Below are 9,616 nucleotides of genomic sequence, written 5' to 3' on the forward strand. Positions count from 1 at the left end.
GGCATGATGGGACAATAAAGCACATTATAATGCATTATTGGTATTTTTAATTTTTTTAAGTATATTGGTACCTGTTAAAGGATTATATTATTTTCAAAAAACCTTGAATTTTTTTTAAACAATTGAAGGGGTGTCCTTTAAAAACACCAATAGTCTCATTAAAGTCTTTAAACCATCATTTATTATAATAATTGTAAAAATAATGTTTGTACAAAATATTTATTTTTGATGTTCTGCATTATAAATACTTATATTTTTCTTAACAGTGTAGTTTCTCACAAAAGGTTCCATACATGTAAGATAACGTCCCTGTAAATTTTTAATGATAAAAAAACAGATTATTAGGACGTGAAAATGTCCTAAATGTGTGTGAGGGACTATAAAATGGTTAAGAATCGCTGCCTTAAACCCAAAGTCGTAAAATACATTTCGCACGTTTTATTGAAATTAAGACATAGGCCGTTGGAAGTACATCTAGACATTATTTTTTTATCTCCATTTTTTTCTGTGGTCATAATATTTTTGTTGTGACCATATTTTTTTTACCTCTATAATGTATAGATTCATTCCAACAGGATAGACGTGCGTACGGAGTCCGTATTCTTACTGTATATTATTCGTGCGTGCAGCATGCGTATCATTATTATTATTTTTTTTACTACCTATAGATAGTATTATTGCTATTATTGTTATTGTTGTTTATATCGCATATGCACCGTGCGCGTCCACTTTATATTTTTCTAGACGCACTTATTATGTATATTATATTGTGCACAAACCACCGCACGGGAGTGTGGGCCTCCGCTGCGAGTCTGCGTAACAATATTATAATAATATATAGTCGTAAGTATACAGGTTGCAGTATAACTCTATGGTCTAAGTAGTCTCACATCGTAGTTCTATTGTAACTATTATCATGAGTATTATTATTATTATTATTATTATTATTATTATTATCATCATCATCATCATCATCATCATCATCATCATCATCATCGAGCACCTAGCAGGAATGCACTCAGACGAAGAAGCAGCGGTGGGGGAGGTGGTTCATAACATCATTAAGTTCCTTTTGCACGCCTCCCCACTCCTAAAACATACAATTTACCAAAGACATACTCGACTGTAGTCTGTAATATTTTTATTTCAAAACTATACATATTTTAATTAGTAAACATAAATAAGGCACATGAGCACAATAATATGTGACACAAATATAAACGCACGATTACGCGGGCTCGAGGAAAAGTGGATATATATGAACACTGTTAATGATCAAAACAATTCAAACGCGTAAACATATTTCAGTCAAGTCGATAACTCGAATCTCACGGAGAATAAAAATAAATTTGACTTACCTATTATGTATTTTTCGAGTAATATATTTATCTCAAACACGCTTAAAAACTAAAAACACTAGGTACAAGGAACAAGAAAAAAAATTTGATTTATTGAGGATTTCGAGTTATCGAGATTCGGCTGAATATACCCAGGATTGGGCAAGATTCTAAAAAAAAATATCATAATACATAATACATGCATTTAGTGTATCTAGATACAAGATAGGTACATATGTATCAAAGATACATGATACTTTTGTACTTCTAAATTAAATATAATAACTATAGTTAAACAGTCAGAAAGAAGACAGAACGTAAAAAGATTTACAACAATGCAAATAGTACACTGTAATATTGCTTATCTGTACTTTTAATTTAATTTTTTTTTCTGTGTGGAAAGACCTAGTGGATTCATATTTTATGAGAACGAAAATTGCAGTTTAGTGCTTATCTATGTATGACTGTAGATAGATATTATAGATAAATAATTATTATAGATAGCTGGTAATAATTTAATTTAATATTTTTAAATTATCTTACAAGTTATAACATTGCATAGTAAATTTCTTCATTATTGTTCATTTCGGCTCAATTGCGCGTAGACAATTTTTAATAAAACACAATTTGTGGTGAAATTATATACAATACAATGTAAATGATGGACACACAAAAAAAATTAACACAATAAATTATTACATTTATTTGATTTTTGAGCGTCCTGCAAATCGAATTCAATTTTCTTGATACTTCTTCTTAGTTTATAATAATATAGTATCTTGTATCTTTTAGTATACATTTTATACTAAAAGATATATATATATCATGATACATAATACTTGATACTTCAAAATGATGTATCACGATACAAGATACAATATTGTATCTTTGATACTGCCCAACCCTATACCTAATATACACGTTGCATATTATTGCAATTTGCAGGTCAGCGAGTTTTTTCGCCAACCGGAATTATAATATGGTTTTACTTACTTTGATGTTGACTTTCCTATAGGTACATTTCTACGTTTTCGATTCTGAGCGGAGCGATGAATGTAGGAACTGATTTCAAAATGATTTTTGTTTTTATTTCGTGTCTGACACTTTTACGTCACCTTTAAGAGCAGTAAAAATACTTGAATTCTTCTTTGAAAGGGGGTTTCTGGTAGTGAATTGGACCTAGTTAGTACTATGGAGAGAGGAGGTTAAAAGCAAAAAATGCACAGTACTTTTCGATATAATCAGGCAAAACAAAAATAATTATAGAAAAACTCGAATATCTACGCAAAATCAGTTAAAGACAAAATCGATTGTTTTTATGCTGTAATACCCCCCCCCCCCCCAAAAAAAAAAAAGTAGAACTTTTTCACAATATTTTTATTCGGTCCTAATTTACACATCAATCATTTTTACCTTGAAAAACTTGGGCCGAGTTTACATCTAAATAATTTTTACCTTGAAAAAACACGGAAACTCCGTGTTCGGAGCTTACAATAGACTTTTTGAACATTTTTTTTCCTCGGGTCGAGTTTACAATCGCCCATCGTCACACAGGACAATTCATAAATGGTATATGAAATCATAATAATAATATCTGAAAATATGAACTTAAAGTAAGTATATACTTAAAAACTGCAATATTCAGATTTTAAATTAATTCTTTATCAAAGTAAAAAATGTGGGTAGGCTGTTTGGCAAATCACCCTGCTGTATAATATGCCCCGATCTCATAAAATAACATTATTCTGAATAATCGTTCGAAAACTCAACCGTCATAATAGTTATTATTATACCTCTTATAACTATGTCGGTACTTATCTCAGATTTTGACTCCCTTAATCGAGTCGTTTACGGGTGACCCATATAAAATAATATTATTATAATATATGTTAAACATTCTATACGCGTGTACTTATACGAATTTTTTTTTTCTATTTTCGCTTTTTGCATTTCAAGGCGGCGCTTTGTGTATACTAATAATATATTCTATATAGGTACAATGTATGCATAATTAACCTTTATAATATAGGTACAGGGTGGTTAACCAAACATGTTCACCCCTTATTTTCTTCAACAATGCAGTTATATAAAATCAGTTGGTTTTTGGAATTTCCAAGTATACTTAAATAACCAAATAGGTATAACTTTATAAGTACCAAATTTTCAAATTCTTGAAGTTTTTTGTACTACCTACTTAAATTTAGGTTAGGTTAGGTATCCTCTGAAGATACAAACCTTTGTTTATAAAATGAGCATCCCTTTTTCTATTGTATATTATTTGTGTATTTTTTTTTTAGATATTTTAAATTTAAATTTGTATGAAGTTAAATATTTAAACAAAAAAATAATAATTTTAGATGATAGTTTGATTATATTTAAAAAATATTATTTGTGGGTACTTCAGTACTTGTAACTTTTAAAGTATATTATTATATTTTATACATAATGCAATGACATTTTCAAATGTGGTGTTTTCGGAAAAAATTAATTCAACCCTATTGTATTACTAATAGTAAAATGAATTACTTTAATAGCAATAATATCATAAAATGTACTTAGTAGGTAGGTTTACATACCATCTTCGCTCAGAATCGTTTTTATATAGAATTATTAATCTATATCATTGAATTCAAATTTAACATAGTATTTGTTATACGTAATTATTGTATAAGTGACCAACTCGAACAGCAAAGTAGTGCCCACACTTGCTCTTTTTTTTAGTTTTTAATATTATATAAACTCTAATAGTACCTATTTAATTATTAATTATTAGTTATTATTCACACGTATGTATATAATTGCATTAAAATTGGAAGTTCCTTCGAAAAATATGGAATATAAGTATAATAATAATTTTCCAAAATAGGTAAGCTGAAACGGAAATTTATATTTTTCCAAGATTCGTGGAAGAGGGTGATGGCGGAAATGATCGTATTTTTAAATGTATATTAAAACAGTATATTTACCCCACAGCGGCTAATGTAATTACTATATACATAAATATGTGAGTGATTAGTGATTAACTGTACTGATAATTGTTTAATAAATAAACAAATCAAACGGTGGACAAGTTAAAGTGGGTAAAAAAATGTTGAAAATGGTTTAATATTGTTTTAAATTCAGTTTCTTTTTAAGTATTTAAAAAAAAAAATAAGTTCATAAACTCAGGTGACTTGTTTGCGTGATCACAAGTATGGTGAACTGTAACTGGAACAAATTTATCAGGTGTATAAACATAAATATTGTAAAATTAATCTAGTTAACTCAACTGCAAATTCAATTCAAAATTAACTTATACCTTTTAACTTACACATTTTCATTAGTTCTATAATTAGTATATATTTTTTGTATACATTTTAAATTGGTTTATTTAATTATTATATTATAGATCCGACGTGTAGTTTGAATTTTGCTCTGGGAGGAGTTTTTAAAACTATCTTTACCTGCGTGTTCCCATGAACCCAGCCCAATTAACAAAAACTAATATTTTTTATACATTGTTATTAGTTATTTGTTAGCTGCCAAATATGAACTATATTTCTATTAAAATTGTAATTATAAATTATAAAATTGATTGGAGCTTACGAGGTATACGAAACAAAATTGGGTAGTAACTTTTAATTAATAACCAATTAAATAAAACTAATCAATATAGTAGCTTAAATAAGGAATAATTAATATTGTTGAATAATAGGTACATAAAAACTAACTTTTCTGACTAATTTTTTTATTACTTTAATATTTAAAATTAGTTTCTGGAACTCCCTATCTCCCTAACTCCCTATCCCTATCTATACTGCGTATGGATTAGCTGTAGTGATCACACCATTTAATAATTTTCTGCATAATTTTCATTCATTGCAGATTACACATTAAAAATGCATATTTTGTTGTATTTGTATTGTAAGTGCATTTTTCACATATTATACAATATTTAATCTGAATTATCTAGAAATTGTAATATAAAATTGATTAGAATAAGTAAATATTATTTTACAAACACGTATTAGTGAACAATAGTCACTTAATTGTATTCGAAAATAATCGAAAAATTTTAGTCACACTATTGTTTATTTGGGTAAGTATTTAATAATTATTTAGTAATAAACACAATTTTACATTTATAACTGAAATAGTGAAATGTTTATTTTGTTTAAAGACAAGCCTAAAAAAAGAAGAAGGATTAAGAAAAAAAAAAAAAAAATAAATGTTAGCTTAAATTTTTAAATTTTTGGTTTTTTATGAGAAACTAAAATACTTTCAAGAGATTGAGCGTATTTAAGCATTTTTGCATATTATTAGAGCATATTATAAATGATATAGGCACCTAATACCCATGGTATAATTTTAGAGCATTAATACATGCATTTTTAAGGTTTTTTAGAGCATGAATTCTCTAGCCCTAAACACTACTGATCAGGGCTTGCAAATGGTATAATAACGTTATGATTATAACGTTATATTTGACAAAAAACTATTGAAATTTGTAAACGTTATTAAAACGGAAATCGATTATCAAAAATAATTAAATACCTCAAAACAACGATAAACAAAATATATTATATCATATTATCATTAAACAAAACATTATGCAAAACTTAATTTATAGAATATCATTGAACGAAAAATAACACAAAATGAAATATAAATTATAAAATCTATTTTTTTAAAAGGTCTATTGGTTTCGTAGAAACATTTATTTCATGCAAACAATCTAAGAATTAATTATAATATTATGTCCCGTATCCGGACCATTACCTACCTGCATTAGTTATTATTTTTAAATTTAATAGGTGTTAACACTGTTTTAAATAACGATAAACGCAAAACTTGTATAACGTTTTCAATTTGTATAACGATAAACGCAAAATTTCGTTAACGTTTTAAATTTGTATAACGATAAACGCATAACTTGGTTAACGTTTTAATTCTAAATAATATAAAACGGAGTTTTTTTCAAATGCAAGCCCTGCTACTAATACCCATTACGAACCGATATTTATAAGTTAATGTAACACAATATGAAACTTCGAAACCAACGATCCTGCAAAGACCAGTTCATGGTCGTAACCGCGTTCCTGCATCGAGAGTTGACACATCGGGTTTGCCCATAAAAACTGTCTTTGTCACTGGCCGAGGATGAGCTCCATATACCATTATAAGTAATATTTCCAATCACTTAATCGCGTAATATCCAAAAATCGTCATTATCACGACGTCGTTGACACTATAGCAAACTCCAATTGGGTAAAACATCCTACCTACCTATAAATATTATATGGTTGCGTAATAATTAAAACACTTTATTGTCGAAATGTTTAGAATGTCAACGTATTTTATGTACAGCCATCGATGTGTATAATATTATATGTTCTGTAACCATGTTGTAATGCTTGTAACTATATCTATATATAAGTACCAGGTACCTACAATCTGCTTGGAATATTATTACCACGTAAGAGCAATATTCAAAGTATAACCTCTACGTGCGGGATGATCCTTTCAACGTAAGACACTAATTATTTCAGAAAGCACTATCGTTTTTGTGAACTTTAAAAAATGTATTTTACATATTTTCATATAGGCATTAGGCATCTATAAGGAAAAATTTGTAAGGAGGATCAAAATAAAAAAAATCTCAAATGTAAGATAATAAAGATTTAATGTTATTTTCACATATAAATGTAAATATTATTTTATGCTAAATATTAATAATTTATAATTGTATTGTTATATATTTTTATTATATAGTTGGTTAAAAAACCAATGTAATAAGTATAGAAAAAAAAAAATTAAATAATCCAATCCAATTTATTATTCGGTATTGGTAAATAAGAGCTTAAAATGTCTTAATTTTATTCCAAACATATTAATGACATCCTGAATGAAAATGCCCTAGTTTATGTTCACTCTTTCACAATGAAAGCTCAAACCAACATTATACACAACCCATTTAAACGATCTGCACCTGTAGTTGACGGAAGCCATTTTTATTCGACTTCTCAATGTACTGAACGATTTCTATTGTGCACGTTGTCGGCAGTAATATAAAAACATTAAATATTTGCAAAAATCGCAGGATTCCAATGAGCTATAAAAATTTTAATTTTTTCCCAGGGAGGGCAAGTGTCCTATTTTCTGGATGCACTCCTTCTGGTAGAAATTTTGTGTACAGGATAAAAAAAAATAAAAATAATAAACACCATTGTAAAAATATATATTGTAGTGCGGAAAAAGAGTTATCAATGAATAAAAAATATTGTACATTTATTCGAATCTTGCAGCTAGTGTCCGGTACGATAATAGTCATATATTATATAAGTGAATGTAGTCATATATATAATATACTCTTGTCGCCACGGTATAAGTCCTCGGTCGCTGAAGAAGAGGATAATCGTACGACTATGCTACATATGTGTATAAATGTATAGTTTGTTCGCTTCGCAATCGCCGAAACAAATCTCGGAAATGATATTACATTATAATAATATGTACTTATAATCGCGCACTTGTAGGCGCATTGTTAAGTTTTTATATTATATTGTTATGCGTATTATATGCGCTTGCAACAGTACTCGCGGTGTCCCACGGTTGTTGTGGGTTGGCTGCAAATGGAATTTCTGTAAAGTTGGTCAAAGTACCTATACATATAAGAATTAAGATTATTATAGAAACGCGGTGGATCTCGTGTACATGTTATATAGATAGTATCGCTCTAAACTGATTTTAAAGACAACGCGGAGATAATATATGCATTATAAATTACAACAACATTAATAATAATAAAATATATAATAATAATTAGGTAAACTGCACATTATGTTAATATTGTGTACGACGGTGGAACGCGATTGTATAGGTTTTTTTTTATAAACATTAATAATTAGGTAATAACAATTATTGTAAAACACGTAAGTTCCGAAACATTTAAATATACTTAATATAATTCGATTAATAAGTGTTGTATTTTTTTTTTCATATGATAATATATTTAATCAGTGGCGTATCCAGAATTTTTTTTTTTTTTTTTTGTGGGGGGGAGTTTAATAAAAGTGTAACATATAAAATTGTATAAAATTGTATGTTTTTATTATAATTAATTATCATACATTAAATATTTTATAAGTGTATAACTATTTTACTACGCTGATTATAAAAAGTTGAAATATGTAAATTATATTTTTTTTTATAACTAAATTTATATTCAATTTTTGTTTCAATTTTTTAGCAAGTTCATCTAGAACATCATTAATATCCGCGTTAATATCACGATGAATATTAAGTAAGGCTAAACCATTTAAACGTATTTGTCCAGAAGAATTCCTCAAGTAAGTTTTCAAACGACGGAGTGTTGAAAACGATCGTTCTCCCGTGGCAGTAGATACTGGAAGTGTAATGAATATTTGAATATTTCAAAATGTTATTCTTTGATTCTTTACTCATTTTATGTGCGGTAATAAATAAATAAATTATAAGACGCTAATACAAATCGAAAGCACAGCACAACAGTTGTTCCGCGCTCAGTGTAATCACTACAGAGTACAGACTGACTGCGCAAACATTTCAATATGGGTAATTGTTATGAAAAACGCTATCGAAGTATTCGAAAATGCACTAAGGTTTAAGAATGTAAAAATACATTGGGAATTATAATTTGTAAGATATCGATATCGCAATCGCAGAAGCCGCTAATCGGTTTTAATATTGTGTTATCTGTATTCTGTATCATACTGTCATGTACTCATGTAATTCGGATTTTGCTAATTATAAGTCAGTTTTATACGTGCGTCGTACACTACGAAAAGTTATCTTGAAAGTTACAAGAATCTAAAAGTTATTATATTTTGACGTGTAATGGTAACCGCTGGGTGTCGAGTGCTGTGTCGGTCGATCATTAAATTAATTAAATATTGAACAATTTTCGTGGGGGGGTATTTATTTTAAAAGTTTTTTTTTCCTGAGGATTATTATAACGTCGTCATTGCAGGAGCCCGGAATTGAGCGCGTCAGACAGATTTATACACATATATAGGTACCATATTGTAGGCACACCAGACAGGTGTCTCTATTGAATAATATAAAATAAATATATTATGCACATGCACACTAAACCGGACATTCGGAAACGAGTTCTTACCGCTAATCGATGAATGATCTTAACCGAAAACATTTGATAATAATAATATTATATATTTTCGTTTAGACGTACCTGTTTTTTTTTAATAAATTGTAGACGAGAATAATATGTTTAGTATACCATGCAACTATATAGGGTAACC

Source organism: Acyrthosiphon pisum, chromosome X, assembly GCF_005508785.2.
Source record: "Acyrthosiphon pisum isolate AL4f chromosome X, pea_aphid_22Mar2018_4r6ur, whole genome shotgun sequence".
NCBI lineage: Eukaryota > Metazoa > Arthropoda > Insecta > Hemiptera > Aphididae > Acyrthosiphon > Acyrthosiphon pisum.